This window comes from Panthera pardus, unplaced genomic scaffold (genome assembly GCF_024362965.1).
Source record: "Panthera pardus isolate Hobbes unplaced genomic scaffold, ASM2436296v1 HiC_scaffold_11, whole genome shotgun sequence".
Lineage (NCBI taxonomy): Eukaryota > Metazoa > Chordata > Mammalia > Carnivora > Felidae > Panthera > Panthera pardus.
Window position 1 is genome coordinate 33,899,634 of NW_026526666.1, and position 9,641 is coordinate 33,909,274.

At 38.3% G+C, this 9,641-nt stretch overlaps 1 pseudogene; it reads right to left on the bottom strand.

Moving 5' to 3' along the window:
• Nucleotides 1-4,960: 4,960 nt before the first annotated feature.
• LOC109246215 (60S ribosomal protein L10-like) lies at nt 4,961-5,732 on the bottom strand (annotated as a pseudogene).
• Between the last annotated feature and the right edge of the window lie 3,909 nt (nt 5,733-9,641).

Here is a 9,641-nt window from a genome sequence, read left to right on the forward strand (position 1 = left end):
GCTGAGGCTAAGACTTCCAGTACTATGTTAAATAGTAATGGTGATAGTGGGCATCCTTGTTTTGTTTCTGACTGTAGGGGAAAGGCCCTCCATTTTTCTCCATTGAAGATGATATTTGCTATGGATCTTTTGTTATATGGCCTTTGTGATGTTGAGGTATGTTTCATCAATGCCTATTTTGTTGAGGGTTTTATCAAGAATAGATGCTGTATTTTGTCAAATGGTTTTTCTGCATCTATTGAGAGGATTATATGGTTCTTATTTTTTATTTTTTAAAATTTTTTAAAAAGGTTTTTATTTTAATTCCAGTTAATGACATACGGTGTTATATTAGTTTCAGGTACACAATATACTGATTCAACAATTTGTTACATCACCTGGTGCTCATCACAACAGGTGTGCTTCTTAATCCCCATCACCTATTTCAGCCATCTCCCCAATCCTATCCCCTCTAGTAACCATCATTTTGTTCTCTATAATTAAAAGTCTGCTTCTCTCTCTCTCTCTTTTTGTTTGGTTTCTCAAATTCCACATTTGCGTGAAATCATATGGCATTTGTCTTTCTTTGTCTAATTTCACTTAGCATTGTACTCTCTAGCTCCATCTGTGTGGTTACAAATGCCAAGACTTCATTCTTTTTTATAGCTGAATAATATTACATTTTATGTACACACAAACACACCCACACACACATCTCTTTTATTTATTCATCTATGGATGGACACTTGGGCTGCTTCCATATCTTGGCTATTGTAAATAATGTTACTATAAACATAGAGGTGCGTGTATCCTTTCAAATTCGTGTTTACCCAGTAGTGTGATGGCTGGATCATAGGGTAGTTCTATTGTTTTTTTAAATGAAATTCATTGTCAGGTTACCTAACATACAGTGTATACAGTGTGCTCTTGGCTTTGAGAGTAGGTTCCCATGATTCATCGCTTACATACAACACCCATTGCTCATCCCAACAAGTGCCCTCCTCAATGCTCATCACCCATTCTCCCCTCCCTCCCCCCCACCATCAACCCCTCTGTATTTAAGAGTCTCTTATGGTTTGCCTCTCTCTCTGTTTGAAACCATTTTTCCCCTTCCCTTCCCCCATGGTCTTCTGTTAAGTATCTCAAATTCCACATATGAGTGAAAACATATGATATGGCTTTCTCTGACTTATTTCACATAGCATAATACCCTCCAGTTCCATCCACATTGTTGTAAATGGCAAGATTTCATTCTTTTTCATTCCCAAGTAGTATTCCATTGTATATATAAACCATATCTTCTTTATCCATTCATCAGTTGCTGGACATTTGGGCTTTTTCCATAATTTGGCTATTGTTGAAAGTGCTGCTATAAACATTGGGGCACATGTGTCCCCATGAATCAGCACTCCTATATCCTTTGGATAAATTCCTAGTAGTGCTATTGCTGGGTTGTAGGCTGATTCTATTTTTAATTTTTTGATGAACCTCCACACTGTTTTCCATAGAGGCTACACCTGTTTGCATTCCACCAACAGTGCAAAAGGGTTTCTGCTTTTCCACATCCTTGCCAATATCTGCTGTTTCCTGAGTTGTTAATTTTAGCCACGCTGACCGGTATGAGGTGGTATTGCAGTGTGGTTTTGATTTGTATTTCCCTGATGATGAGTGATATTGAGCATCTTTTCATGTGTCTGTTGGCCATCTCAATGTCTTTTGGAAGAGTGTCTATTCATGTCTTCTGCCCATTTCTTCACTAGATTATTTTTCAGGTGTTGAATTTGGTAAGTTTCTTTATAGAAACTGTTGGATAGTAACCCTTTATCCGATATGTCATTTGCAAATATCTTCTCTCATTACGTCAGTTGCCTTTTAGTTTTGATTGTTTCCTTCCCTGTGCAGAAGCTTTTTATGTTGATGAGGTCCCAATAGTTCATTTTTGCTTTTATTTCCCTTGCCTTTGGAGATGTGTTGAGTATGTTGTTGCAGCTGAGGTCAAAGAGGTTGTTGCCTGTTTTTTCCTCTAGGGTTTTGATGGTTTCTTGTCTCACATTTAGGTCTTTCATACATTTTGAATTTATTTTTGTGTATGGTGTAATAAAGTGGTCCAGTTTCATTCTTCTACATGTTGCTGTCCAGTTCTCCCAGCACCATTTGCTAAAGAGACTGTCTTTTTTTCCATTAGATACTCTTTCCTGCCCTGTTAAATATTAGTTGGCCATACATTTTGTGGGTGCAATTCTGGGTTCTCTATTCTGTTCCTTTGGTCTATGTGACTGTTTTTGTGCCAATACCATACTGTCTTAATGATTACAGCTTTGTAGTAGAGGCTAAAGTCCAGGAATGTGATATCTCCTGGTTTGGTTCTCTTTTTCAGCATTGCTTAGGCTATTCGGGGTCTTTTCTGGTTCCATACAAGTTTTAGGATTATTTGTTCTAGCTCTAAGAAGAATGCCAATGCAATTTTGATTGGGATTGCATTGAATGTGTAGATTGCTTTGGATAGTATTGACATTTTAATAGTATTTGTTCTTCCAATCCATGCACATGGAATGCTTTTCCATTTCTTTGTGTCTTCTTTAATTTCTTTCATAAGCTTTCTATAGTTTTCAGTGTATAGATCTTTTACATTTTTGGTTAGGTTTATTCCTAGGTATTTTATGGTTCTTGGTGTAATTGTAAATGGGATCGATTCCTTGATTTCTCTTTCTGTTGCTTCATTATTGGTGTATAGAAATGCAACCAATTTATGTACATTGATTCTGTATCCTGCGACTTTGCTGAATTCATGTATCAGTTCTAGCACCTTTTTGGTGGAGTCTTTCTGGTTTTCCAGGTAGCATTTCATGTCATCTGTGAAAAGTGAAAGTTTGACTTCTTCTTTGCCAATTTGGATGCATTTTATTTTGTCTTGTCTGATTGCTGAGGCTAGGACTTCCAACATTATGTTAAACAACAGTGGTGAGAGTGGATATCCCTATCATGTTCCTGATCTCGGGAAAACTCTCAGTTTTTCCCCATTGAGGATGATATTAGCTGTGGGCTTTTCATATATGACTTTTATGATGTTAAGATATGTTCCTTTTATCCCAACTGTCTTGAGGGTTTTTATTAAGAAAGGATGCTGTATTTTGTCAAATGCTTTTTCTGTAGCTATTGACAGGATCATATGGTTCTTTTCCTTTCTTCTATTAATGTGATGTATCACATTGGTTGATTTGCGAATAATGAACCAGTCCTGAAGGCCAGGAATGAATCCAACTTGATCATGGTGAATAATTCTTTTGATATACTGTTGAATTTGATTTGCTAGTATCTTGTTGAGAATTTTCGCATCCATGTTCATCACGGATATTAGCCTGTAATTCTCCTTTTTAGCAAGGTCTCTGTCTGGTTTGGGAATCAAGGTAATGCTGGCTTCATAGAATCCGGAAGCTTTCCTTTCCTTTTTATTTTTTGGAACAGCTTGAGGAATGGTAGATATTAACTCTGCTTTAAATGTCTGGTAGAACTCCTCAGGGAAGCCATCTGGTCCAGGACTCTTATTTGTTGGGAGATTTTTGATAACTGATTCAATTTCTTCACTAGTTATGGGTCTGTTCAAATTTTCTATTTCTTCCCGTTTGAGTTTTGGTAGTGTGTGGGTGTCTAGGAACTTGTTCATTTCTTTCAGGTTGTCCAATTTATTGGCATATGCTTTTTCATAGTGTTCACTAATAATTTTTTGTATTTCTGTGGTGTTGGTTGTGATCTCTCCTGTTTCATTTGTGATTTTATCTATTGGGCTCTCTCTCTTTTCTTTTTGAGAAGTCTGGCTAGGGGTTTATCAATTTTGTCTATTTTTTCAAAAACCCAGGTCTTAGATTCATTGATTTGGCTTTTTTTGGATTCTATATTATTTATTTCTGCTCTAGTCTTTATTGTTCCTTTTCTTCTGCTGGCTTTGGGGTTTCTTTGCTCTTCTGCTTCTAGTTCCTTTAGGTGTGCAGTTAGGTTTGTTTTTGGGATTTTTCTTATTTCTTGAAGTAGGCCTGGATTGCCTTTGCCGCATCCCAAAGGGCTTGGAGTGTCGCATTTTCATTTTCATTTGCTCCTGTGTATTTTTAAATTTTTTCTTTAATTGCCTGGTTGGCCCATTCATTCTTTAGTAAGATATTCTTTAACTTCCATGCATTTGGAGGCTTTCCAAATTTTTCTTGTGGTTGATTTCAAGTTTCATAGCATTGTGATCTGAAAATATGCGTGGTGTGATCTCAATTCTTTTGTATTTATTGAGGGCTGTTTTGTGACCCAGTATGTGATCTATCTTGGAGATGTTCCATGTGCATTTGAGAAGAATGTATTTTCTGCTGCTTTTGGATGAAAAGTTTTAAATACATCTGTCAAGTCCATCTGGTCCAATGATCATTCAACACCATTGTTTATTGATTTTTGCCTAGATGATCTGCCCATTGTTGTAAGTGGAGTATTAAAGTCCCCTGCAATTACCATATTCTTATTGATACAATTGCTTATGTTTGTGATTAATTAATTTAAATATTTGGGTCATTGCAAGTTGGGGACATAAATGTTTATAATTGTTAGCATTCTTTTTTTTTTTTTTAATTTTTTTTTTTAACGTTTATTTATTTTTGAGACAGAGAGAGACAGAGCATGAACGGGGGAGGGTCACAGAGAGAGGGAGACACAGAATCTGAAACAGGCTCCAGGCTCTGAGCTGTCGGCACAGAGCCCGATGCGGGGCTCGAACTCCCGGACCGCGAGATCGTGACCTGAGCCGAAGTCGGACGCTTAACCGACCAAGCCACCCAGGCGCCCCTATAATTGTTAGCATTCTTGATGCAATTATGATATAATGCCCTTCTTCATCTCGTTATGGCCTTTAGTTTAAAGTCTAGTTTGTCTGATATAAGTATGGCTACTCCAGCTTTCTTTTGACTTTCAGTAGCATGATGGTTCTCCATCCCCTCACTTTTTTTTTTTTTTTTTTTTTTGTTAGACAGGAAGCAGGATTTATTGGTGGGCATGAATGGGGAAGGGCAGTGCTGAGGTTCTCATGAGTGCAGAGCCCACCATTTGTCCAAGGGGCCACGATTAGGGATGTATTTGACCCTAATTTGATGAGCTGCTTTTCAGCCACCATGTCTTCAAATTCGTCCACGTTAAACTTAGTAAAGCCCCACTTCTTGGAAATGTGGATCTTCTGGCGGCCAGGGAACTTGAACTTGGCCCTACGTAGGGCCTCAATCACATGCTCCTTGTTCTGCAACTTGGTACGGATGGACATGATGATTGGCCAATGTGGACCCTGGCCACTGTGCCCTGGGGCTTTCCAAAGGCACCCTGCATACCTATCTGGAGCTTGTCAGCTCCAGCACAGGACAACATCTTGTTGATACGGATGACATGGAAAGGGTGGAGCCGCACCCGGATGTGAAAACCATCTTTGCCACAGCTTTTCACCATGTACTTGTTGGCACAAATTCGGGCAGCCTCCAGGGCTTCAGAGGAGAGCTGCTCGTATTCATCTGACACCATGTGGCCACACAGTGGGAACTCATCCACTTTTGCCTTCTTACGCCCCAGGTCAAAAATGTGGAACTTGGCATCAGGGACACCTCTGCAGAAACGAGACTTTGGATACGGCTTGTTCTTACAATACCAGTAACACCGGGTGGGGCGGTGGCCCATGGCGACACCAAGATCTTCAGTGGCGCGCCGAAGGAAAAGAGCCTCCATCCCCTCACTTTTAATCCGAAGGTATCCTCAGGTCTAAAATCAGTCTCTTGTAGACAGCATATAGATGGATCTTGTTTTTGTTTTTGTTTTTTTATCCATTCTGATACCCTATATCTTTTGATTGGGGCATCTAGTCCATTTACATTCAGGGTTATTAATGAAAGATATGGATTTGGTATCACTGTGTTATCTATAGGTTTCATGCTTGTGGTGATGTCTCTGGGCTTTTGTAGTCTTTGTAGCATTCCACTCACAGAGTTCCCCTTAAGATCTCTTGCAGGACTGGTTTAGTGGTCATGAACTCCTTCAGTTTTTGTATGGGAAAGCCTTTATCTCTCTTTCTATTCTGAATGACTGCCTTGCTGGATAAAGGATTCTTGGCTGCATATTTTTCCTATTCAGCATATTGAGTATTTCCTGCCACTCCCTTCTGGCCTGCCAAGTTTCAGTGGACAGGTCTGCTACTACTCTTATGTGTCTACCCTTGTAGGTTAAGGACCATTTGTCCTTAGCTGCTTTTGGAATTCTCTCTTTGTCTTCGTGTTTTGCCAGTTTCACCATGATATGCTGTGGAGAGGACCTATTCTTGTTGAATCTGAAGGGAGTTTTCTGTGCCTCCTGGATTTGGATGTATGCTTCCTTTCTCAGATTAGGGAAGTTTTCAGCTATAATTTGTTCAAGTAAACTTTCTGCCCCTTTCTCTCTCTCCTCCTCCTCCTCCTCCTCCTCCTTTTCTTCTTCTTCTTCTTCTTCTTCTTCTTCTTCTTCTTCTGGAACTCCTATGATATGGATATTATTACATTTCATTGAATCACTTAATTCTCTAATTCCCCATTCATGGTCAAGTATTTTCTTTTCTCTCTTTTTCTCAGATTTATCATTTTCCATAATTTTATCTTCTATTTCACTTATTCTCCCCTGTCTTCCTACATCCTTGCTGTCAATGCATCTAGTTTATTTTGCACCTCATTTATGTTTCTTAATTCATCATGACTCTTAGTTCCTTGATCTCTGAGCAGTAGATTCTCTGCTGTCTTCTATGCTTTTCTCAAGCCCAGCTACTAATCTTATGACTATTATTCTAAATTCTTGATCAGATATGTTATTTATATCTGTTTTGAGCAATTCTCTAGCTGTCATTTCTTCCTGGAGTTTCTTTTGAGGAGAATTCTTCCGTTTCATCATTTTGGCTAGTTTTCTGTCATTTATGTGTTTTAATAGCTTGTTATGTATCCTGCATCTGCAAGCACTACTAAATTAATAAGGGGTCATACTCTGTCCAGGCCTGGCCCTTTAGGAGGTGTTTTTTTGGAATGTGTTGTGTGCTCTCTGTTGTTGTGACTCTGGTTCCTCTATCTTCCTACTCGTAGTGGTGGTTTGGACCTTCACCCAGTGTGCTTTGATTTGTTCATTGAAATAACACTGGAAAATTTTTTAAAAAGGGGGAGGTGGTGGAACATGTCTTATCCCATACAAAGAGAGAAATGACAGGGGTGGGGAAAAAGAAAAGAAACAAAAATGACTAGGTAGAGAATGAGAGAAACAACATGGCTTAATCCAGAGAGAGAGAGAAAAAAAAATGAGAGATACAGAAGAGGTGTAGAATAGATTAAAAATGTCTATGGCCTGCCAAGTTGTCCCCATGGGCAACAGATGTTGACAGATGTTTCTGTCACTCTGTAGCCCAGATTCCTGGAATTCCAAGTCTTCTGGCCTCAGTACTGCTGTCTTTGAAGGATGCAGGGACTTAGGGTCCCCCTACTTCTCTGCCATGTTGACTCCTCCTCTATCCTTTCTTTTATTAATGTGGTGTATCATGTTGATTTATTTGCAAGTATTGAACTAGCCTTGTAGCCTAGGAATAAATCCCGCTTGATCTTGGTGAATAATTCCTTTAATGTACTCTTTTAATTCGATTTGCTAGTATCTTGTTGGGAAGTTTCACATCCATGTTCATCGGGGATATTGGCCTGTAATTCTCTTTTTTAGTGGGGTCTTTGGTGTTGGAATCAAGGTGATGCTGGCCTTGTAGAATGAATTTGGAAGTTTTCCTTCCATTGCTATTTTTTTTGAAGCAGTCTGAGAAGAATAGGTATTAAATCTTCTTTAAGGGATACTTGGGTGGCTCAGTGGGGTGCCTGGGTGGCTCAGTCAGCTGAGCTTCCCACTTCGGCTCAGGTCAAGATATCGTGGCCCGTGAGTTCGAGCCCCATGTGGGGCTCTGTGCTGACAGCTCGGAGCCTGGAGCCTATTTCAGATTCTGTGTCTCCCTCTCTCTCTGACCCTCCCCCGTTCATGCTGTCTCTCTCTGTCTCAAAAATAAATTAACGCTAAAAAAAATTAAAAAAAAATAAATGTCCTTTAAATGTCTGGTATAATTTCCATCTGGCCCTGGACTTTTGTTTGTAGAGAGATTTTTGATTCTGTTTCAATTTTCTTGCTCATTATTGGTATGTTAAAATTTTCTATTTCTTCTTGTTTCAGTTTTGGTAGTTTTCATGTTTTGAGGAATTTATCCTTTTCTTCTAGATTGCCTACTTTGTTGGCATATAATTTTTCATATTATTCTTTATAATTGTTTGTATTTCCGAGGTGTTGTTTGTGATCTCTCCCCTTTCATTTGTGACTTTTATTTATTTGGGTCCTTTCTCTTTTCTTTTGGATAAGTCTGGCTAGTGGGTTATCAATTCTATTAATTCTTTCATGGAACCAGCTCTTAGTTTTATTGATCTCTTCTGTTTTTGTTTTTGTTTTCCATATCATTTATTTCACTTCTGCCTTTATGCTTTCCCTTCTTCTGCTGGTTTTGGGCTTTGTTTGCTATTCCTTTTCTAGCTCCTTTAGGTGTAAGGTTAGGTTGTGTTTTTAAGACCTTTCTTGCTTCTTGAGGTTAGGCCTGTATTGCAATATACTTCCCTCTTAGGACTGTCTTTGCTGAATCCCAAAGGTTTTGAACTGTTGTGTTTTCATTTTCATTGGCTTCCATGTATTTTTTTTTTTAAAAATTCTTCTTTAATTTCCTGGTTAACCCATTAATTCTTCAGTAGGAAGTTCTTTACCCTCCATGTATTTGTGGTCTTTCCAAATTTTCTTATGGTTGACTTCAAGTTTCATAGCATTGTGGTCTCAAAATATGCATCGTATGATCTCAGTCTTTTTGTACTTGTTGTGGCCTGCTTTGTGACCCAGTATGTGATCTATTCTGGAGAATGTTTCATGTGCACTTGAAAAGAGTGTATATTCTGTTACTTTAGGGTGGAATGTGTTGAAAATATATGTTAAGTCCATCCGGTCTAGTGTGTCACTCAAAGCCATAGTTTCCTTGTTGATTTTCTGCTTAGATTATCTGTCAAGTAGGTGCTGTTAAGTGGATTGTTAAATTCCCCTACTATTATTGTATTATTAGCAGTGAGTTTCTTTATGTTTGTGATTAATCGACTTCTATTTGGGTCTCCAAGTTGGCAGCATAAATATTTACAATGATTAGATCTTCTTGATGGCTTGATCCCTTAATTATGATAAAATGCCCTTCTTTATCTCTTGTTACAGTCTTCGGTTTAAAATATAGTTTATCTGGTATAAGTATGGATACTCTGGCTTTCTTTTTGTGTCTGTTAGCATGATAGATGGTTCTCCTTCTCTTCACTTTCAATCTGCCAATATCTTTAGGTCTACAATGAGTCTGTGTAGGCAGTATGTATGTATATGTATTGTATGTATGTATCTATTGTATTGTATGTATGTATGTATTGTATTGTATGTATATGTATTGGTTTGTTTTTGTTTTTTTTTTTATCTGTTGTGATACCCTCTCTTTTTTGATTAGAACATTTAGTCCATTTACATTCAGAGTGACTATTGAAAGATATGAATTTAGTATTCATAACCTAAACTGTGGAGTTGGTGTTTCTGGTGATACTTTC